Below are 24974 nucleotides of genomic sequence, written 5' to 3'. Positions count from 1 at the left end.
TAGCCACGGTGTGGGTGCTCTCCAGGAAGAGTGGGAGCAGTGCGGTGGGACAGATGGCCCGACTGGCTGGCATGTCCTGCTGGCTTGCGTGGTATGCAGCCCATGAAGTGTTCTCCACTGGAGAAGTTTCTTGTAGGGTGACTTGGGTGTGTTGTAGCCAGAGATGCTCTCTTTCAGCATGTTGCTTGAGGCTGCTGTTGCTGCCCAGGGATGTCACGCTGGTAGCCGGCACGGGGATGTTCTTGATGCTGCCGGTGACGGATGGGACATCTGTATAGTAGTGCGGCAAACGGTCAACTGTTTTGAGGCCTCTTTCGTTCGGCCCTCCGAGGATGATGATGCTGCGGTCAATGCTGGCCCCAGGGAATACAGGGTTTTGCATGAGGGAAATAGCAGTCCCATGGAATGACTGTTTTGCTGTGGTGGAACTTGGTTTGTGGTCGATATTGTCTACCGCGGCCAGTCGTGAAGACTCTGCCTCTCATCTTGGGAGGGCAGACTACTTCCTCCTGGTGGTAGAGGCGGCAGGCACTGTTCCCCAGCTGTGTGGAGAGGAACAGGACCCGGTCATAGGAGATAGAAATCCCCATGTTTGCCAGCCTGTTGACGAGCTCCCTCTTGCGCGTGTGTGCATGTAGCATGAGGCCGATGTAGATGGGAACTGGCGTCTCCTGCGTGGTGGCGTGCCTGACTGGGCGAGGCGTACTGCCTGTGGCGCCCCGTCGGTGCTTCAAGCTGTTGAACTTGAGGAGCTGGGCGATGGTCAGTGCCGCTGGTGTTGTGCTTTCACTCTGGTGCTTGATACTGGGACCTTCCAAGATCATACTGACCAAGGCAAGCAGCATGGGTGGCACGGAGTCCTGTTGGCATCCTGTAGGAAACCCGTTGAACACCTTGGCATCTCCTATGATGTGGCGTCTCACAATTTGGGCAGCACACGCCAGGTGAACAGCATCAAGGTCTCTGTCCAGTTCACAAGCCTTTGCCAGGGCATCGCCGAGGTCTTCATTGAATGCAAGCAGGACATCGCGCCCCTGGTGCTGTGCACACATGTTAGGAAAGTGAGCAAGCACTCTCTGCTTAAGACGGGTCGTGTGCACCCTGCCGTCATGCTTGACTCCCAGCTATTCCATCCTTGACGTGTACAACTGCGCCAGGTCAGCAAGTTTGAAGACTGGAGCCGTCTTGTCATCCATTAGAGCTTCTTCAATAAACACCACCAGCTCTGCGAAAGCAAGTCCTTCTATTGCGTGTTCATCGTCTGTACCTTTGCCTGCCATTTCCTTAATCTTCCGTGCGCGATTGTACAAGCTTACGAGACAATTTCGGTGGTACTTGGCCTCCTGTGGAACCATGTCCCCAGCGTTCAGTTTGTCAGGAGGTCCATGTCGCCCAGAATCAGTTCGCACGACCTGACACGCGAGTCCAGTTGGAATGTCGCAGCTTCATGAAGACCAGCACTACCAGGAGCTTCTCCGCAGTAGAAGCATTTCACTTCTTGGTGTTTCGTCTCAGTACTTGATGGTTGTGACAGATATCGAGTTCGCTTGCGGGCAGCAACTTCCTCTTCTTCGTTGGCTCCTATTTTCAGGTGCCTCTTCCCAGCTCTGTCTAACTTGATCTTGTTATACCTCAGCCTGCAGGTCTTGTGGTATCGTGCATTGTTGGCACTCAATGCTGCTTCAATGCCACTGCCTTCATCTAATCGGCTCAACAGAAAAGATTTGGGGAGCAATCCAAGCTCATTGAACCTTCTCAGATGTCCAACGAGAATGCTGTAGCTGCTCCCCTTGTCTCGGCGTGTATTCTGGGATGGACTTGTCAGTGACTCTGGCGTCGTTTCTTGGCATATGAAGCATAATGACCAGTCTGTCTCTGTTGCTGGCTGGGTGGAGGTAGACTGAGCTGCTTCTGCTTCTGCACCATGAGGCTCAATGAGTTTGAAGCTCTTTGACATTGTTCTGGAAATGGAAAATGACAAAGTTGTATGAAAGGAGCACTCAGAATCCAAGTGAATTAGGACATGTTCAGTTGAGTTGGAACATTTCAAATGATGTTTGTCATGGTTGTTATGCTAATCTATGAATAATTCAATAAATCAATAATAAGATAAGATTCTAAAAACACATGGGCACCTTTCTTTGTTGTTAAGTGCTACCCTACATTAGCAACAACATGCAACATAATGTTTGCACAACATTGCAGATTCAAAACAATCATTTTTTTCCTGCACAGTTACTCAGTACTTCTCATTCACCTAGGGATAAGTCTTCCTCGGCAGCCACATGGCAGCCAATTTGGAAAATGGCCACCACGGCCACCAGGGGGCAGTTGGCCAATGGCTCCACATCCAAATTTGTTCATAATATATTGGTCTACCTCTGCTAAAATTGGTGCTTTTATCAAATAATGCACAATAGGTTTAAATATCCTAGGCAAAGTGCACTACTATAATTATTATACGGTAATAATAATAGATAAAGCAGTTAAAAAACTCACCTCCAAACTGGGGGGATATGACTTCTTTGTAAAATTATGCCTGAAACAGCCCCCCAAACATGTGTCAGGTGTGATGCTTCGAGATTACAACAAATTCACCCCTAATGTGAGGGTTTCGTTCCAACTGCGGCGCGTTCTGCGCGAAACTGCGTAAGTTTTAACTACTCCTTATTTTGTTCCCAAGATCCCCTAAATGTGGTGTTTTGCTGGTATCTGCCATTGGTAATCAATATGAATCATTTTCAGTGGTTAGAAGGTTTATTTAAAGTATTAACTTACAAATACAGTACTGCACAGCAAAACTTGAACGTACAAATACGTAAACACAAGGCAACATTCCGATGCCGATTGGTTTCGGGACAATTCGTCATCAAGTCAATTTACCATCGCAACAATAACAAGACAATTCGCCATCATTAATGAAGACAGCTATGGATGACGCTAGAATATAATTCCAAGGCAAAATAAGTATATTTATAGAATGACGGGGAATCATTCAGGGTGCGAATTGCCCTGACAGGGACTCGTCCATGTTTTGACGGGGAATTGTCTGACGGCGAATTGACTTGATGGAGATTTGTCTCGGAACCCGCCGATCATGGGTAATCATATAAATCAAGTTAACTGGTTACAGGGCTTTTGTTAATGCTTTTTTTTATTTAAGTGCTTTAACTTACATACCAGAACAGTAAATATTAAATTTACAAATACAGCACTGCGGAAAATCGGTGCAGTAAATCTTTAACGAACAAATAAAAAGGGCAATATTCTGACGCCTATCAGGTAAACTGGTTATAAGACTTTACTTCTTGCTTTAATGTTATTTAATAGTATTTTAACTTGTACATAAACTTACCAGAACAGTAATATAAATATTTAACTTACAAATACGGTACTGTGGAAAAGCAGTACAGTGAATCACATGATCACGTGATCAAAACAAATCGTGCGCGCTGCGCTGATGTTCGAGAATTTGGCCTTTCAAAGGCCAATGGTTTTCGCAATGATTCTTTAATCTTACGTTGTCTTATACGTATCTCAGCACTAACCGCGTATAATTGCGAGCGCATTCGACGAGAACATGGTCGGAGCGAGCTTACTGTATTTCTAATTTCTGGCCCATAGAAAGCCTCACCTTTTCCTTTTTTTCCTGCACTTTAGTCACGGTGAATGATTGGTTTGCTTATTTTCTACACAGAAGGTACAAAAAAGTTTCTAATGCCTAGGTAATCACGCACAGTTGGAGAGAAGATTTGAACTGTGCGGGGGTTGCTGGTAGCCTGCGGCGAGGTGAGCGGCCTCACCCAGCCTGGGACAAAGCGGCTTCTTGCCATGGACTGTGACAAAGCCCCACGCTTCGTGATCAATCAGGAACGTTCCAGTGCATCACAATTTGTCCACAGCCACAGACAAACTGGCTTGTTTCCGTTATGGAAGCCCAGTGCCTCGCAACAGAACAGAAAACTTCTGGAACATTACGAGTACCTGACGGAAAAAAATCGTTCCGTTTTCTCATGCTTCCATTTTATCCCGTATTCGTTATATCAAACTTTTACTGTATATATATATATATATATATATATATATATATATATATATATATATAGACAGTAATCACTCCAATATCCAGATCAATAGAGCCATCGGTAGGTTCGGATATTGGTTTTGTCCGGATATTGGGCCCCAGCTTATGGACTTGTACTTACGGACCCTAACACAGAGAAACACCTATACAACTCCCTCCGGACATGCATAGCACCTATTTAACACCCAAATCACACCAATAAGGCACATAAATGACTGAAATAAATGCAATAGACACATAAAATGTGGGTTTAGAATTATGTTCATACATTAATAAACATTCTGGTACTTATGGACTCTAACTGAACCTAACCTAACCGAACCTAACCGAACTCTGAAAAACACATTCCTACTGCACATGCATGAGGTAAGTTTAGTATGGAAAGAAGTACAGTATGACACTTTCTGGTAAGTATAGTATGGGAAAAAATACAATATGAAACATTCTGGTAAATATAGTATGGAAAATAGTACAACATGAAGCATTTTGGCTACTTACAGCAAGTCCCTGGCCACCTCGATGAATAACCGCCTCCTCTCGGACTCTGACAGTAAGAACGATTTCCTGAAGCACTTGCACTACACTCTTCCTGAAGTCTTGCACTGAACTTAGTCACTAACACACAGAAGTCCGTTCTTTTCACAGTGTTCACTTTAGTCCAAATAATGTTCCATTAAATTTAAGTGTTGCACATTAACTTTTCCCAAGTTTTTTTAAGTTTCCAAAGCCAAAACAAAGAAGGTTAGTTACGTTAAATTTCTTTTCTACTTAGTCTTTTCTCCCAACTTGAAAACCTTAACACAACACACCGTAATTTTCACTGCACAACACTCAAAATTCCCGTGTGGTCTAGTGGAGAAGTTCTTGCTGTTTATTCACTGTCAGAGCCCGAGAGTATCACTGGCAGGCGTCCAAGGGGTGCATCGGTGGGTAGTGGTGATGGCGTACCGACTACAGAAGACTCTGAAGACAGCCGCAAACTCACGTCGAGCGGTGACTCCACTGTAGCTGATGTGCTGGGCTGTGGCTCGGAGCATGAGGGCCTGTCTTGGGGAGGCAACGGAGTGGAACCAGGGCTTGGCACAGCGGGGGTCACGGGCCTGAAAAAACTGTCAATCGTTGACTGACGCAAGGACCGACGATTCTGGCGATTGATGATGCGCTGCCGGAAAGCACGCACTTCCTCCACGAGTCCCAAGGGCCCCATCTCCCTGTCGCAGTCCGGGTGTTCCAGGTAGTCTAGGACGAACTCTAGATGTTCCCGGAGTGCGCTCAGCTTGGGGATGGCTGGAGTAGTGTCCTGCTGGGCGGAGTCTGCATCATCATCGCCTTCGTCGTCGGAATCTTCAAGTTCAGGACTGACACCAGCAACCGAAGACGCGATCTCGATATCAGACAACGTCTGATACCCAGGATCGCCCTCGTCGTCGTCCAACCACTCACGAACATCGTCCACATCAACATCGTCGCCGTGCGTACGCAGCCGTGCATGGAAGTCATCCACGTCAAACCCTAGGAAATCGTACTCCACATCTGTTCCGAGAAGCAGACGAGACCAACCATTTTCAAGAGTTTTCACAGGGACTTCCTTCCATGCACTAGCCCAGTTGTACAGCGCAGACTTGATGTTGTAGCGGCGAAGGTTTTCCAAAGTCCGCTTGCCTCGAGTGTCACGTCCTTCCCTGCGCTCGTCCTCGTCCTCGAGAACCACCATCACCTCGTCCAGGAACTTCCGACGGTACAGGCGCTTTGTTGCCACGATCACTCCTTGGTCCATTGGTTGAATGAGAGCAGTCGTATTAGGTGGCAGAAACATGCACCTAATACGGCCATTCTCAGCAACCAAGTCCTTGTCGCACGGGTGGGCAGGTGCATTGTCGAGGAGAAGGAGAGCCTTTACCTGGTCGCGAGGAATTCCCAGTGTCTTCGTCTGGTAATGTATGACCTCCTTGACGAAGTGATGGTGAAACCAGTCTTTGAAAATCACAGCTGTGAACTATGCTTTCAAAGAATGGTACCATACGACAGGAAGGACATCCATCACCCCACGAAGGCACCGAGGCTGCTTTGCACGGCCAACAATAACGGGCTTAAGCCGGTGCATGCCGTTAGCATTGGCACAACACAAAGCAGATATCCGTTCCTTAGAAAGCTTGCGGCCAGGTACACGCTTCTCCGTCTCATCGGCGAGAGTGTTCGTTGGCACCGAGCGATAGAATAGGCCAGTTTCGTCAGCGTTATAGACTTGACCGAGAGTGAGGCCCTCCCTGTCGATCAAGCCTTTCACCTTGTGCCGAAACTCGTCCACTCCATCCTCGTTAGCGTCCAATGCTTCGCCATGTGCTTTACGGTTAGTAAGGCCATGTCGCAACTTGAACGCGAAGAGCCAACCCTCGGATGCCTTGAAGTCTAGGGCGTCGTGAAGCCTTGCAAACTTCTCAGCAGCAGCCTTCAGCTCCGTTCCACGTACCATCACACCAGCTGCACATTGCTGTCGATACCAAATCAACGTGGAGCGGTCGATCTCTGCATACTTGGGGGTAAACATAACCTTCCTCTCCACGTTGCGTTTGCTTCTCGACGAGAAGTCAGCCGTGTACTGCATGAGCTTGTCTCGGGAACGCTTGATATCAAACAAAGTCGACCGGGCCAGGTTGAACTCGCGGAGAATGCGAGAGGAAGACCAACCCGCATCAACCTTCTCCAATATCTCCCGTTTCTTCTCCAGAGTCAACACCACTCTCTTCCTTTTCTCAGGAGGCGGGGCCATCATCACACACACTAAGAGTAGGGCAGAGAGCAGCAGGAGGCCTTGCAGCAAGTACGGCACCACCACAAAAGCGAGCACGTGGGCAGCCATGGCGAAGAGCGTAGGTCTTGTCGCGGTGAGAGACAGGCGGGAAGTGGGGAGGATGCAGCGGCGCTCTATCAGACGTCGGAGGAATGACGAACCAAAACAATGCTCTCACGCGGCGCGCGCGGCAAGTTCAAATTACGGACGGCAAAAAATCGATTTTTTTTCCAATTTTTTTGGATTTTCGGACCATTTTGGGAATGTTTGATCCCAGGACGATAAGGTTCGGTTAGTGGGGATGTTCGGTTATTGGGCGTCCGGATATTAGAGGGATTACTGTATATATATATACAGTATATACACAGTGAAGAAGCATTGTGGTGTGGATGTAGATGTGCAAGGAAGCATTCGGAGAAACACACCAAAGTGGTTTGGCCATGTGGAAAGGATGGAGAGGAGAGGCTGACGAGGAAAGTATATGTGAGTGAGGTGGAGAGGGAGAGAGGGAGGGGGAGGCCAAGGATGAGATGGGGGAATGGAGTGGAGAGGTATATGAGACAGGGGGATGTGAGCTGGGAGCAAGGCAGTGAAATGGCCGGGGGCAGGACAACATGGAAGTGATTTGTTTGTTGCTACCCCTTACGGAATCGAAGGATCTGGTTGTAGATGGATAGTCAATATATATATATATATATATATATATATATATTGCCAACGGCCATACCACGTTGAGTACACCGCTTCCCGTCCGATCAGCGAAGTTAAGCAACGTTGGGTCTGGTTAGTACTTGGATGGGTGACCGCCTGGGAACACCAGATGCTGTTGGCATCCCTACGTTTCAAGTGGGGTTGGTGGAGGATTAGTGCCCCTCCCTGTAAAACAATTAACTCTAAGCCCTTGGCCACCCCGTGTGGGATACATGGCATCTGGCAATGAATGAATGATGAATATATATATATATATATATATATATATATATATATATATATATATATATATATATACAGTATATATACAGTACTCGTCAAAAGTATTCAGCGTTGTCCGCTGGGTGGGCTATACTTATGACCCAAAAAGAATCACCCATTTTGGGGGGTAAAAATTGAGCCACAAGTTTGAGCTCCGAGCATGACGTCACGGTAGCTTGAGGCCTTCCGATGCGCTGGTTGGTTCCTGCCTCAGTCGCCCATGGGCTGCCTGAGAGAGAGGAACTCCGCCGAGTGTCCCTCTCAAATTGCGCCATTTTTTACTGAGTGTCCCGCACTGTTTTGGCCTTTAGAACTTTGTTATGGCATCTACCCGTGAACTATCGAGTGAAATCATATCCCAGATCATTGCTCTAAAGGAGGCAGGCCACCAGACAAAGGAAATTAGTGAATTGGTTGGTGTGGCACGATCGACAGTGCGTCGTTGGTGTGCGCGGTTTCGGGTGGAAAACAGTGGTGAAGTTCCCACAAAGAAACCGAGGTCTGGTAGGCCTAGGAAAATTTCCCCAAGGTCTGTTAATGTTTTAAAACGTGCAGTGGAGTTTAATCTTCATGTGAGTGCAAGGAAAATTAAGGAGAGCAACCCGGAAGTGTTTTGTGAGGTGTCTGTGAGAACAGTGTCTCGTAGGGTGCATGAGCTTGGTTACACAAGTCATAGGCCTGTGAAAAAGCCTCTTCTCACCAAGAGCCAGAGAATTCGTAGGCTTGCCTTTGCTAATAAATATCTAAACTGGGGTGAGGAGCAATGGTTGTCAGTGTTGTGGTCTGATGAGGCAACGTTTAGTGTTACCTGTAACAGAAGAGCACGTGTGTATCGACGCAAAGGTAGTGACCCACTTGACCCACGGTATGTAGAAAGCACAGTTAAACATCCTGATTCACTCATGGTGTGGGCTTGTTTCTCTGGTCAAGGTTTGGGGAAGCTTGTTGTGCTTCCCAAGAATGTTAGAGTGAATCAGGATGTTTACCTGGAGCTTCTGTGTGATCATTTACCAGACTCATTTGAGCTAACAGGTGCACGAGTGTTTCAGCAGGACGGTGCACCTGCTCACAAGGCCATATCGGTCACCAATTGGCTTCGTGACTGCGAGGTATCATTCATGACAGACTGGCCAGGAAATAGCCCAGACCTCAACCCAATTAAAAACCTCTGGTACCCCGTAAAGAAGAGTCTCCAAGGGAAGGACGTTAGCTCTCTGCCTAAGCTGGAAGCTGCCATTCGTGACTCCTGGGACAAAATACCCCTCCAGCACCTCAGGAGCCTCGCCCTTTCATTTCCAAGACGTCTCAGGTCCGTGAAGAAACGTAAAGGCTACCCTACGAAGCACTAAAGATAAATAAAATGCATTATTTATATGTTTTTTCAATGTTGAAAGGTTTGTTTCTTAGGAGGGACGCAGGGCGCTCAATAATTCTGACGAGCACTGTATATATAATATATATATATACTGTATCTATATAAATATATATATATATATATATATATATATATATATATATATATATATATATATATTTTTATATTTATTTATTTATATATTTATAAATATATATATATATATATATATATATACATATATATATATATATATATATTTATATATTTATTTATTTATATATTTATAAATATATAGTTTTATTTATATATATATATATATATATATATATATATATATATTATTATATATACAGGATACTGCTTCCGCAAATTGACGTAGGACCTCCCACCACAAGGAATTAAAAAACACAGAAATCATAGTATATCACAATGTTGGTTCATGAAGTGCCATTCATCAATATGAAATCATGTTTCCCTTGTTTTTTCAGGACTAGGTGGATGCGTTTTGGCATGGAATCACTTAGATCTCTAAAGTAATCTAAGGACATTTCTTTGCACCAAACATTTGTCAGTTCAGTCTTGAGGTTGTCCAGCATGGATTTCTTCTTCTCTGCCATGATTCTCTTCATCTTTGCCCAGCAGTTTTCTATTGGATTTAGATCTGGACTGTTGCCAGGTCAGTCGAGGACCTCAATTCGATTATCCTGAAGCCATTTTGTCACCTTTCTAGACTTGTGATATGGAGCTGAATCGTGCATGAAAAAGTCGCAACCACGAATAGCCAAAAAGTTTAACAAATGATCTTTCAGAACTTGAATGTACCGGCCACCATTCATAATCAAGTTCTTAGAAAGAAAGTTGAGGCCTCTCCTTCCCATTTCACCTGAGAAACACCCCCATACCATTACTGATTGTGGATGCTGAACAGTCGGCACCGTGTAAGCAGGGTCATATCGACAACTGGAGGCAGGGCAACGAACCTTGGCAGAATGCACCTGGAACACTTGAAATACGCTTTCATCGAAAAACGTAACTTTTCTCCACTCATCTGATGTTCAGTGTGCGTACCTCTTGGCAGACTGAATGCACTGCTTCTTCATGTGGTCAGTGAGAAGCGGTTTCTTGGCTATGGTGCAGATTGACAAACTCAGCACCTTCTGCAAGAAGTGTTGGATAGTTCAAACTGAGATGTCTTGTAACAACTGGGAATGCATTATCTTCAATTCTGCTGCTGTCAGTCAAGGATTCTTGATTACTTCCCTCTTCAGAAGCATATCTGTACCTCTGGAAGTCATTCTCTTCTTTCCACCGTTATGCTTGTGCTTTGGTACGACATCAGGTGGCAGGCTGTGCGCTGCAGCTAGAATCTTTATGATGCTCGACTTTGCACGTCCAGTATGTTCACAAATCATGTTGATAGGGACATTATCCTGCCTTCATGCAATGATACAGACCTTCTCATCCCTTGAGCAGTACTTTCCAGGCATGACAGCATGACTCTAGGAAAATAACAGGGCAGACAGTAATGGATACGAAAGAAGAGGAAGGTGCAAGCTCGGAGCGATGGGAACATATACTTCTACTCTCGCTTCTGGGCAAGCACTGATGTGCTGAGTGTTTCACCACCTCCTTCCAACACCAGAGGAGTTGCTAGTTACTTCTTGCCCAAAAAATTCACTTGGTAGAGGTGGAAACACAATGCAAAGACAGACAACTGTCCCATAGCAATTCTGTGTGTAGGTCTTAAGTCTGTTTGTGGTGGGTATATATATTGTATATATACATGGCGAGTGATGAGAAGGGTGGGTGGTGAACTGAATGAAAGGAAGGCAATGATTGATTATGTGTGTGTGGATGAAAGGATGTGAAGATGTGTAATGGATGCAAGAGCTTATAGAGGTTGGCGAATTGGACTTTCTGACCACTGCTGGGTGGTGGCCAGAATTAGGATCCAAGTAAGATGGAGAAATAGAAGAAGGGAAAGATGAGAGGAAGGAGTAGTTGCAAGGAGAGTGGAAAGGTTACAAGAGGATGAGAAAAAGGCAGAGTTTAAAAGAGAAATGGAGGAACGATTGGGCAAACATGAATTGGAGAAGATGGGGGACGTGGAAGCTGTGTACAGGATATTTACGGAAGAAATATGTGCAGAATGTGATGTGGTGTGTGGGAGGAAGAGAAGACGGAGAGGGGTGCAAGGAACAGCGTGGTGGACTGAAAAGGTGAGACAGGCTGTGGCACAAAAGAAGAAAGCATACAATGAATGGATGAGAAATAGGGGCGTGGAAGAAGTTGAGAGGCGGAAGAGAGAGTTATATGTAGAAGGAAAGAGAGAGGTGAAAAGATTAGTAAGAGAGGGTAAGAAGAGAGTGGATGAGGAATTTGGAAGGAATTTGAGTGTAAAGTGGAGGGACTGTAAGAAAATGTCCTGGAAAGAGGTGAAGAGAGTAAGACAGGGTGGAAGTGAGGTTAGCAGAGGAGTGAAAGGTAAAAATGGTAGATTACTAGTGGAGAAGGGAGAAAAAGTGAGCAGATGGAGAGAACACTTTAAGGAATTGTTGAACATAGAGGATGGAAGTAATGCGAGTATAAGTGGCTGGGGAATGGCTGGGAGAAGGAGGGAGGTGAGAAGACAGGAAGAAATCAGTAGGATAGAAGTTGTGGAAGCATTGAAGAAAGTTAAATTGGGGAAAGCCTCAGGAATTGATGGAGTGTGTGGTGAAATGCTGAAGCATGGAGGAGAGATAGTAGTAGAATGGATGTGGAAGATGTGCAGATTGGCCTGAGAGGAAGGTAGAGTCCCGGAGGATTGGAAGTCAGGTATAATTATTCCCTTGTACAAAGGAAAAGGGGAAACAGAAGTGTGTGGTAATCATAGGAGCATTTGTCTTCTTAGTATAATAGGAAAAGTGTATGGTAGGATAATTATTGACAGAGTTAGAGAAAGAACAGAGGAATTAGTTGGAGAGGAACAGGGAGGCTTTAGGAAGGGAAGAGGTTGTGTAGATCAGATATTCATTCTTAGATCTTTAGTGGAAAAGTTTCTAGAGAAGGGAAAGAAGTTGTATGTGGCTTTCATGGATTTGGAGAAAGCATATGGCAGGGTGGATAGACAAGGATTGTGGAAAGTATTAAGAATATATGGAGTAGATGGGAAGTTGTTGAATGCTGTGAAGAGTATGTATGATGGTGCTAAGGCTGCAGTGCGTGTGGATGGTGAACTAAGAGAATTTTTCTCTTTAAAGGTTGGGTTGAAACAGGGATGTTTCATGTCTCCATGGTTGTTCAATCTGTACATGGATGGGGTAATAAAAGAGGTACAAGGTAGGGTAGTGGATGTTGGAGTGGCCCTGGTGAGAGAGGATAGTGTTTGGAAACTCCCTGTACTGTTGTTTGCAGATGATACTGTGTTGTTGAGTGAAGACGAAGGGGAGCTGCAAGGCTTGGTGGATGAGTTTGGGAGAGTGTGTAAGAAACGGAATCTAAAGGTGAATGTAGGGAAGAGTAAAGTGATGGTCTCTGAGAGAGGTGAAGTCACTGAATGTACAGCGAGGTTGGATGGTGAGGAATTGGAAAATGTGAGTACGTTTAAGTACTTGGGTAGTGTGATGAGTAAGGATGGAGGTTTGGAGGGTGAAGTGGTTGAAAGGATACAGCAGGGAAGAAAGGTTGCTGGTTCTTTGAAAGCAGTGATAAGAAACAGGGAAGTGAGCATGGAAGTGAAAAAGTTGCTACATCACAGTACTGTATTGTGATCCAAACTCTAACGTATGGAAGTGAAGCTTGGATGTTGCTGGAAGGACACAAGACAAGAGTGAGAGCAGAGGAAATGAGTTATTTAAGAGGAGCCTGTGGAATCACATGGAGAGACAGGCTGATGAATGAGGATATAAATGAGTGTTGTGGTGTGGATGTGGATGTAATAGGAAGTGTTATGAGGAACATACTGAGGTGGTTTGGCCATGTGGAGAGGATGGGGGGTGAAAGATTGACGAAGAGAGTGTATGTGAGCGAGGTAGAGGGGGGAAGAAGGAGGGGGAGGCCGAGGATGAGATAGAGGGATGGGGTGGAGAGGTATATGAGAGAGGAGGGTGTGAGTTGCGAGCATGGCAGTGAAATGCCAGGGGACATGGCGACATTGAGGCGATTTGTTTGTAGCCACCCCAAACGGGATTGAGGCGTCTGGCTATATATATACAGTATATATATATATATTTTTCATTCATTGCCAGAGGCCATGTATCCCACACGGGGTGGCCAAGGGCTTAGAGTTATTTGTTTTACAGGGAGGGGCACTAATCCTCCACCAACCCCACTTGACACGTAGGGATGCCAGCAGCATCTGGTGTTCCCAGGCGGTCACCCATCCAAGTACTAACCAGACCCAACGTTGCTTAACTTCACTGATCGGACGGGAAGCGGTGTACTCAACGTGGTATGGCCGTTATATATATATATATATATATATATATATTTTTTTGTTTTTGTTTTTAAAGGCTCCAATATGCTTGCATGTGTCAGCCTTGGTCACCTAATGGCGGCTCTCCACGCTGCATGATCCATTGCAGCCTCCCTGTTCAGTCTTTTAACCCTAAGGTCACACTTAATGACCTCGTCCCATGTCTTTCTCGGTCTACCCCTCATAACCCCACCCTGAATATTAACACTTCTCACCTTCCTCACCCAGTTATCATCCCCCATCCTCTCCAGATGTCCAAACCACCTCAATCTACCTCTCACCATCACAACACCAATACACTCCAGTCCCATCCTACCTCTCAACTCTTCCATCGTAAACCCAGCCCCTCCAGGCCGTGGACACAGGGACGCACTGCACATCCACCTAATCATTGTCATTTCTGTACGTCTGAGCCAGCGAATATCTTTCTCCTTCACTGCCCAGGTCTCATTGCCATACAGCATTACACTCCTAACACATGCTGCATACAGAGACCCCTTAGCACATAGGGAGAGTCCTCTCAATGTCAGGAGAGGCAAGAGCTCCCTGAACTTCTTCCAACCATTTCTCACCCTAGCCACAGAGCTAGCTCCAGCCCCACCTCCAGCACACAACATGTCTCCCAAATAACAAAACTCTTCCACACACTCAAGAGATTCACCAGCAAGTTCAATCCTTTCACGTCTGACAATCTCCACCTGCTCACCCCTACACGCCGTACATATAAAATCAGCATTATCTCACAGTCTACCTCTGATACCACTACATCTCTTATGCACCCATTTATCACACACACCGCACAAGATGGAATTACTTCCCACGCCCTTGTGGCAAACTGCACATTTCCACTCTCCCTCGTCTTTGACAGTACCGCCACCAACCTTAGATATCATCACTTTTGTTTTATCTGCATTTACCCTTAAACCCTTTTGCCTCGTATCATCTCTCCACTTCCTAAACCTTTCCTCCACCTCCCTTTTGTTCTCTGCAGTCAACACCAAATCATCAGCATACAACAACTCCCACGGGAGTCCGATTCTGAAGTCACCTGAAAAGGCTTCCAATACCATGATAAACAACATGGGACTCAAGACTGACCCCTGATGCACACCAACATTCACGGAAAACTCATCACTCAAATCTCCATTCACTCTTACCTGGGTGTGAGCAGCCACATACATGGCCATAACCACCCTAACCAGCCACTCCTCCAAGCCAAGCTTTCTCATTGCCCACTTCACGACCTCTCTGTGGACTCTGTCAAAGGCCTTTTCCAAATCAACAAACACAAAATAAAGATCCCTTCTCCTACCAATCTATTTTTCCCGAAACTGTCAAACAATGAATATGGCATCAGTGGTCCCTCTACCTGGCATAAACGCAAACTGCATCTCATCAATATTCATTCTTTCTCTAATCATACCTTCTAAAACTCTCTCCATTACCTTCATTATCTGATCTAAATGCTTTATACCTCTATAATTTCCTCTTTCCAGGGCATCACCCTTTCCTTTATACACATTTACAATTACACTCTTCAGCCAGTCATCTGGGACAACACACTCATAAGTGATTCTATTTATCAGGTCCGTGACTAAACTCACCCCTATGTCGCCTGAGGCCTTCAACATTTCGGCAGTCAACCCAGACACACCTGCTGCCTTCCCCATCCTCATCCTGCCCATTGCCTCACTCATAGTAGCAGTATCAATCAAAGGCCAAGGGCCAGACACTGGATCTACTGGCTCCAAACCTTCCCTGTCCCAAACTCCTCATTCAACAACTGGTTATAATGCTCTCTCCATGCATCTTTAATATCCTCACTGTTCACCACTACCCTTCCTTCATCATTCTTCTCACACTGCTCACCTATAATATCCCGATTATTCCTCTTCACCTGACCTGCCACCCTAAATATCATATTTTTCCTTTCCCCATGATTTAGGTTATCAAGTAATAGTCTCTGTGACTCAGACTTTGCCCTGTATACCTCTCTTCTAGCCGTATGTTTGGCAGCCAAATATTCCTCTTTGCTACCACCCTTGTTCCATTCCCGGAAAAGCCTTCTTTTCTCCTTAACTGCAGCTTCTACACCCTCATCCCACCACCAAGTTACTTTATGTCATGGTGATCCTCTTGTCCAACCGCATGTTACATCAGTAACTCTCAAGAAATTGTTATTGAGGGCTCTGTACTGTTCATTAACGCCTCTGTCTACAGCTCCCTGTTCAGCCACCACTCTCCTCAACTCGCTATAGAAGGCATCCCTTACTACTTGGTTTTTCAGCTTCCTTTTTTCCTCCTAGGTACATAAGTCCTCTTTTTCATCACTTGTTCTTTAAGTCCCATATCACAAATCAATAGTTTGTCCTGCTGCACACACTCCTCACTTCCTATAACTTTAACATCCCTCACTAACCTCCTATCGGTCCTCCCAACCAGAAAATAATCTATCTGACTGCTATTTCTCCCAGACTCATACTTAATTAACCTACTGTCTCTTTTCCTAAAATACGTGTTGCACACAATCATGTCCGTTGCTTTCCCCAAACTCGAGTATCCTTTCCCCTTCTGCATTCCTTAGACCATACGCACATCCCCATGCACTCCTTCATGACCTTGTGCTGCTTCACCTACATGACCATTAAAGTCTCCTCCCAAAATCACTATCTCATCATCCTGCATACCACCCACTACACGTATTAAATCATCCCAAAATCTATCTCGCTCTGATTCATCCAATCCTGCCTGTGGAGCATATGCCGATATAATCGCAGCTATCTTTCTTCCCAACAGAATTTTCACTACCAATATCCTATCGCTTACTCTCAAAACATTGATAACATATTCCACCCATTTCTCCACAACCATCACACCAACACCTCCATATCCGTCTGTCTCCCCCTGCCAAAACAACTTATAGCAACAGTCCTTCCTAACAATCTTTCTGTCTGATCCACCCCTGTACTGGACTTCCTGCAAACACGCCACATCCACCCACCTCCTACTGAATGCCTCAACGACTTCCCCCGCTCTTCCCCTCAAACTTCCCACATTCCATGAACCCACCCTCATCCCCATGGGTGATTTACTGTCCTCAGGCTTGCTTTGAAACGTATTTTGTTTTGTCATCTTCAGTATTAATAAAGGGGGACAGACACAGCATTGGTCCACTCACTGCACAGTCCCAGGTCCAGGCAATGGATCTGGGACCCCTAGCCCACCAGCTTACCAGTGGCTGTGGTAGTGACCTCGGGGCACCCTGCCAGGACAACTGCAGGGACACCCTCCAAGCGCATCTTGGCACTGCAACTATCCCACCATTATACACCCGCTGATAGGGCAGCCTCCTGGGGCGCTACTCTCAGGTTCAGGCCCCTCTCTATTGGGCGAAAGTGGCAGCCTGGGAACCGCAATGCCCTGTACCCTCTAACACAGGCCTGTGCCCCATCTCACCCTGGACCCACGATCTATGCCGGCAGAACCCCCGCCACGCCTCCCCCCAGAAGTCCGCCACTAGTTAGCGGAGGCAAAGTTTTCTGGTCGCATGCCCTTGCTGGTGCCAACCCCTGTAACGTAGTGGGATACGTTGTGTGAAATGTAAAGTGCATGTGGTGTAGTGCATAGATAGTTAGAGGAAATGTTTGGGAGAGTATGCTGGTCTACTCTCCATGTTACTGTCACACTGAAAAGGTCAGCAAAGGGGGATGGTTAGATAGCTAGTGAAACAGGAGCTCCAGCTCTCCCTATCACCAGCATTCCCATTCCCCTCTGGAGTACTACCCTGTTCGGCCCGTGCTACGGCCTCCTCCTATCCCATATATATATGTATATACACATATATATATATATATATATATATATATATATATATATATATATATATATATGTATATATATATATATATATATATATATATATATATATATATATATATATATATATATAAAGATATTACTCGTTTTACAATGGGATTACGTCAGGTCATACCTTATCGTATACCTATTTTATCGTAAATCGAGAGGTTGAAACCCATTATAAAAGGGGGGTTACGTCAACTCAACTTCCCAAAGTCACCTAACCAAGACTGAACCATAAATGAGAACCTTCCTTCATTCCTTTCTGTGATGTTCCAAGTCATCTCCAAGTCATTCCCCCCGAGGCTGGGGGACAGCCGGTGCTTACAGGCACTAGTGGTCAGCCTCTGAGTCAAACAGGAACAGGTTAGGGGGAGGCGTATCCGGCCCATTCCTGCACCAACCTTAGCTCTGGGACCCATACCTGCACCAACCATGGCACTGGGGCCTTCACTGGCACTGACCTTACCACTGGGCACACAAATCCACAGTACTGTAGTACGATGTTTGGCTGAGAGGTGACGATAACAGGGGGCCACACATGAGCAAGCTGAAAAGAAGGGGTTTTGAAGGGGTGGCGGGACCTGAACCATAACAATGCACTGCACGAAGGGGCCGCCGTCTTGCCTGGGACAAGCGATGGTCACCTTGCATGTGCCTGGCGCTTTCCGATGGGAAAATCGTTATAGCAGGAAATTTATTGTAAATCGAATTTTGGGGTGGAACTTTTCCATTATCGTTGTAGCGAATTATTGTAAACCGAATCATCGTAAAACGAGCAATGACTGTATACATATATATATATATTTATATACATATATATATATATATATATATATATATATATATATATATATATATATATATATAATATATCTATCTATCTATCTATTGCCAGACGCCTCAATCCCGTTCGGAGTGGCCACAAACAAATCACCTCCACGTCACCCTGTCCCCCACCATTTCACTGCCCTGCTCCCAACTCACACCCCCCTCTCTCATATACCTCTCCACCCCATCCTTCCATCTCATCCTCGGCCTCCCCCTCCCTCTCCCCGCCTCCACCTCACTCACATACACTCTCTTCGTCAGTCTTTCACCCTCCATCCTCTCCACATGGCCAAACCACCTCGGTGTATTCCTCTTAACGTTTCCTATCACATCCACATCCACTTAACCACAATTCTCCTTTATATCAATTGTCAGCCTGTCTCTCCATGTGACTCCACAGGCTCCTCTTAAATAACTTATTTCCACTGCTCTCACTCTTGACTTGTGTCCTTCCAACAACGTCCAAGCTTCACTTCCATACGTTAGAGCTGGTATCACAGTACTTTCATGTAGTAACTTTTTCACTTTCATGCTCACTTCCCTGTTTCTTATCACTGCTTTCAAGGAACCAGCAACCTTTCTTCCCTGCTATATATATATATATATATATATATATATATGTATATAAACATATCTGTCTGTCTATCTATATCTATCTCCATCTATCTGTCTATCTATCTATATCTGTATCTATCTATCTATCTGTCTATACAGTATATACAGTGCTCAACAAAAGTATTGCGTGCCCTGCGTCCCTCCTACGGAACGAACCTTTCAACTAGGGAAAAACATGTAAGCAGTGCATAATAATTACCTTTAATGCTCGGTAGGGTATCCTTTGCGCTTCTTCACGGACCTGAGATGTCATGGAAGTGAAAGGGCGAGGTTCCTCAGGTGCTGGGGTGATATACTTGCCCAGGACTCACAAATGGCTGCATCCAGCTTAGGCAGAGAGCTCACGTCCTTCCCTTGGAGATTCTTCTTTACGGGGTACCAGAGTTTTTCTATCAGGTTCAGGTCTGGGCTATTGCTTGGCCAGTCTTTCATGAATGACACCTTGCAGTCACGAAGCCAGTTGGTGACGGATTTGGCTTTATGAGCAGGTGCACCGTCCTGCTGAAACACTCGTGCACCTGTGAGCTCGAAGGACTCAGGTAAATGATCACAAAGCAGCTCCAGGTAAACATCCTGATTCATTCTGCAGTTCTTGGGAAGCGCAACAAGCTTCCCCAACCCTTTCCCAGAGAAACAACTCCATACCATTAGTGAATCAGGGTGTTTAACTGTGCTCTCCACGTAACGGGGTCAAGCGGGTCACTACCTCTGCCCGGTACACGCGTGCTCCTCGATTACAGGTAACAGTAAACGTTGCCTCATCAGACCACAACACTGACAACCATTGGTCCTCACCCCAGGTACTTGTTAGCAAAGGGAAGCCTATGAAGTCGCTGGTTACGTGTAAGAAGAGGCTTTCTCACAGGCCTGTGGCTTGTGTAATCAAGTTCATAAACTCTTCGAGATACTGTGTGCACTGAAACCTCGCCAAACACTTCCGGGTTGCTTTCCTTAATTTTCTTTGCACTCACACGAGGATTAGACTCCACTGCATGTTTGAGCACATTAACAGACCTCGGGGAAGTTTTCCTGGGACTACCAGACTGTAGTTTCTTTGTAGGAACGTCACCACTATTTTCCACTCGGTAATGGGCACACCACCTCCGCACTGTCGACCGAGCCACACCAACTAAATCACTAATTTCCTTCGTGGGGTGACCTGCCTCCTTTAGAGCAATGATCTGTGATATTATTTCACTCAACAATTCACGGGAAGGGGCCACAGTAAAGTAGCAAAAGCCAAAACATTGCGGTTCACTAGGTAAAAAATGGCACAACAAGAGAGAGAGGAGTGGCCGGGGTCCTCTCTCTCATGCAGCCTGCGGGCAACTGAGGCGCCAGCCAACCAGCGCACTGTAAGGCCTCAGGCTGCCATGACGTCATGTTAGCGGCCAAAACTTCTGGCTCAATTTTTTCTCCCAAAAAAGGGTGATTCTTTTTTTGCCTAAAGTTCTGGCTCAATTTTTTCTCCCAAAAAAGGGTGATTCTTTTTTTGCCAAAAGTATTGTGCACCTTGACATAGGCGTGCAATATGGATATAAACATCTCTCTCTCTCTCTCTCTTTCTCTCTATTATTATACACCCACTGCAAATTGACTTAGGACGTACACACATAATTGCTATGGGACAGTTGTCTGTCTTTGATAAGAATAATCGGATAAGAATAATCGGATTGAGATCCTCGACTGGCCTGGCAACACTCCAGATCTAAAGCTGATTGAAAACTGCTGGGCAAAGATGAAGAAAATCATGGCAGAGAAGAAGACACCCAATCTGGACAACCTCAAGACTGAACTGACAAGTGTTTGGTGCAAAAAAATATCCTTAGATTACTTACAGAGAGCTAAGTGATTCCATGCCAAAATGCATCCACCTGGTCCTAAAAAACAAGGGAAACATGATTTCATATTAATGAATGGCATTTCATGAATGAACATTGTGATATACTATGATTTCTGTGTTTTTTAATACCTTGTGGGGGGAGGTCCTAAGTCAACTTGAGGTAGCTGTATATATATATATATATATATATATATATATATATATATACTGTATATATATATATATATATAGATAGATAGATAGTTAGATAGATAGATAGGAGCCTCTGTGGTACAGTGGTAGAGTGTGCGTTTTGCATGCTGGTGAGCGCGGGTTCGCCTCCCGCTAGAGTTGTAATAACTTTGGGAAGCGTTCACCAAGCCACTTGCTACTTTGGGGGATGCAAGGGGTGCTGTGATTGAACCAGTGTCACATACTAGTGTGCTTGCACCATGTCGCTTAAGGCGGCCCGATTACACTTGGTTCACAGACTACACACGCATCCAAAGTCACAACAACACTACAATCACACTCACAACCACTTCTCACCCTTCATACAGTCTCTACCAGACAGCCTAAGGCACTGGGTAGAGATACATTGGCTGTATTTTCCCTGCTTCGGTAGGGATAGTCCGGTCCTGCAGTGGACCTCAACGGCTGATGATGATGATGATGATGATGATATATAGATATAGTGGTAGGTTAGAGCACTTACCATCCCTTCACTCAGTGTAGTGTTGCTTTGGGTGTCTGTCCTCCCCTTTCTTCTTTCCTTCCTCTTCTGTCCTTCTTTCTTTTATTCTTTCCTCGTTCTTCTGCCTTTGATTGACTTTACATTCCCTCCCCTGTCTTTCTTTCCTTCTTTCTTTCCTCTTTCGTCTGCCTAGGCGTGACTGTACACTGAGTGACAAGCCAAATGGTTTCCTGTACACCAGGAAACCATTTCCTATGCTGGGTGGTAACCATATAACCAAATTATGGTGCCTTGTGGTTTAGTGAGTAGTTAAGGTGCTCCAGTCGGATTGAGCCTGTGTAGGTTTATGTCCAAGGGGTGGTTGGGGTTTATTGCTCACTTAATGCCACTCAGGGATGAGAGAGGCTGGTCACTCTCTTCTTAAATGTCAGGACCAACTTGCCTAGCCCGAGGCTTCTACGCTCCTCATGGGGCAACGTAGAAATGGATGATGGATGGATGAATGGATATATATATGTAGTACTGTGTATATATATATATATATATATATATGTATATATATATATATATATATATATATATATATATATATATATATATCTATATATATATATATATCTATATATATATCATACCACGTTGAGTACACCGCTTCCCGTCCGATCAGCGAAGTTAAGCAACGTTGGGTCTGGTTAGTACTTGGATGGGTGACCGCCTGGGAACACCAGATGCTGTTGGCATCCCTACGTGTCAAGTGGGGTTGGTGGAGGATTAGTGCCCCTCCCTGTAAAACAATTAACTCTATGCCCTTGACCACCCTGTTTGGGATACATGGCGTCTGGCAATGAATGAATGATATATATATATATATATATACACACAGTAAGCCCCCACGTTTGGCGATCCAATTAGTCTGGCGAAACTACCGCCAAATTCGAATTTCGCCAAACGCGAGTTCTTTTTACCATATAAATTGCCTATAAAGTGCCTCAATCAGTCTTTGGTCATTGCCAAAGTCCCCCTTTTGACCCCTAAAACACCATCTTTCGAGCTGAAATAAAATCTTTTGCCTTCACATATTAACACACATGTAGAAAACAGACCAATAAACAATAAATAAAGCTAATAAGACATGATATAAAGGTTGTAACTAACCGTAAATAGAGTGAAGATAGGCTTGCTTGGCTGGGGACGTCGGAGTGGCAGTGGGGGCAGCTTAGTTGCTACCACCACTTTCCTCATCACTCTCCCCCTCCTCCCCCATAACCCCCTTAGCAACCATTTGTCTCACTTGATCATCCATTTCATCAAAGCCAGAAAAGTCAGCATCCAGCTTAAAGAGGGCAGTGTAGCTTGGCTGGGGAGGTTGGGGTGGCTGGGGAGGTTGGGATGGCTGGGGAGGTTGCGGCTGTTCTTGTGGCTGCTTTTGGGGCTATTCTTGTGGCACATCGAGTGGGGGGGGGGTTATCAATGATTTCACAGTTATCATCGTCTACGGGAATGGTGGCAATGACGTCTTGGATATTGCGTTGTCTGTCCAGATTCTCTAAGAAAAACTTTGTTATTTTTGCTTGCTTTGACATTTTCAATTTTTCTTGATATTGTTCAACGTGCGGCCGCCAGGGGACCGCCAAGTTTAAATTCAAATTGCCAAGCGCGCATTCGGTGGTCCGTGGCCACCCTACCGCCAAAAGTGAGTTTCGCCAAGTTGAAATTCGCCAAACGAGGGGGCTTACTGTATATATATATATATAGATATATATATATCTATATATATAGATACACTCTCTATATACATATATGTATATATATATATATATATATATATATATATATATACAAGTAATCACTCTAATATCCGGACGCCCAATAACCGAACATCCCCACTACCCGGACATAATCATCCTGGGATCCAACATTCCCAAAATGGTCAAAAAACCCCCCCCCCCCCCCCAAAAAAAAAAAAAAAAAAAAAAAGATTTTTTTTCCCTTCTGTAATTTGAACTTACCGCGCGCGCCACGGGAGAGCATTGTTTTGGCGCGTCATTCCTCCGACGTCTGATAGAGCGCCGCTGCATCCTCCCCACTTCCCGCTTGTCTCTTACCGCGAGTGCACGCTCATCGTAATGGCTGCCCATGTGATCGCTTTTGTGGTGGTGCCCTACCTGCTGCAGGGCCTCCTGCTGCTCTCAGGCCTCCTCTTAGTGTGTGTGATGATGGCCTCGCCACCTGAGAAAAGGAAGAAAGTGGTGTTGACTCTGGGGAAGAAGAGGGAGATATTGGAGAAAGTGGATGCGGGTTGATCTTCTTCCCGCATTCTTCGCGAGTTCAACCTGGCCCGGTCTACTTTGTTCGATATCAAGAGGTCCCGAGACAAAATCATGCAGTACACGGCTGACTTCTCGTCGAGAAGCAAACGCAACGTGGAAAGGAAGGTTGTGTCTACCCCCAAGTTTGCAGAAATCAACCGATCCACGTTGATTTGGTATTGACAACAACGTGCTGCTGGTGTGATGGTACGTGGAACGGAGCTGAAGGCTGCTGCTGAGAAGTTCGCCAGGCTTCACGACGCCCTAGACTTCAAGGCATCCGAGGGTTGGCTCTTCGCGTTCAAGTTGCGACATGGCCTTACCAACCGTAAAGCACATGGCGAAGCATTGGCCGCTAACGAGGATGGAGTTGACGAGTTTTGGCACAAGGTGAAAGGCTTGATCGACAGGGAGGGCCTAACTCTCGGTCAAGTCTACAACGCTGACGAAACTGGCCTATTCTATCGCTCGCTGCCAATGAACACTCTAGCCGAGGAGACGGAGAAGCGTGTACCTGGCCGCAAGCTTTCCAAGGAACGGATATCTGCTTTGTGTTGTGCCAGTGCTAACGGGATGCACCGGCTTAAGCCTGTTGTTGTTGGCCGCGCAAAGCAGCCTCGGTGCCTCGTGGGGTGATGGATGTCCTTCCTGTTGTCTGGTACCATTCTTTGAAGGCATGGTTCACAGCTGTGACCTTCAAAGACTGGTTTCACCGTCACTTCGTCAAGGAGGTCATCCATTACCAGACAAAGACACTGGGAATCCAGCACGACCAGGTAAAGGCTCTCCTTCTACTCGACAATGCACCTGCCCATCCGTGCGACAAGGACTTGGTTGCTGAAAATGGCCGTATTAGGTGCATGTTTCTGCCACCTAATACGACTGCTCTCATTCAACCAATGGACCAAGGAGTGATCGTGGCAACAAAGCGCCTATACCGTCAGAAGTTCCTGGACGAGGTGATGGTTGTTCTCGAGAACGAGGATGAGCGCAGGGAGGGACGGGACACACGAGGCAAGCGGACTTTGGAAAACCTTCGCCGCTACAACATCAAGTCTGCGCTGTACAACTGGGCTAGTACATGGAAGGAAGTCCCTGTGAAAACTCTTGAAAATGGTTGGTCTCGTCTGCTTCTCGGAACGGATGTGGAGTACGATTTTCTAGGGTTTGATGTGGATGACTTCC

General features: G+C 45.6%; 1 protein-coding gene, 2 non-coding genes and 1 pseudogene across 3 annotated transcripts in view; 3 read left to right on the top strand and 1 right to left on the bottom strand.

Annotated features, from left to right (window-relative positions):
* Positions 1–24974, top strand: part of LOC145402635 (voltage-dependent calcium channel subunit alpha-2/delta-1-like) — a 440994-nt gene that overhangs the window by 211282 nt on the left and 204738 nt on the right. The gene's annotated exons all lie outside the window — the stretch shown is intronic.
* Positions 7589–7707, top strand: LOC145402730 (5S ribosomal RNA). The gene has a single exon (XR_013897848.1). It is a non-coding gene; the product is annotated as a 5S ribosomal RNA (ribosomal RNA).
* LOC145402756 (5S ribosomal RNA) lies at positions 13532–13650 on the bottom strand. The gene has a single exon (XR_013897872.1). It is a non-coding gene; the product is annotated as a 5S ribosomal RNA (ribosomal RNA).
* On the top strand, positions 22102–22221 carry LOC145402773 (5S ribosomal RNA; annotated as a pseudogene).

Source organism: Coenobita brevimanus, chromosome 58 (genome assembly GCF_032717465.1).
Source record: "Coenobita brevimanus isolate Jiangsu-jjx chromosome 58, ASM3271746v2, whole genome shotgun sequence".
Taxonomy (NCBI): Eukaryota; Metazoa; Arthropoda; class Malacostraca; order Decapoda; family Coenobitidae; genus Coenobita; species Coenobita brevimanus.
Note: the sequence above shows the minus strand (reverse complement) of the source record. Positions and strands in the feature narration are given on the sequence as shown.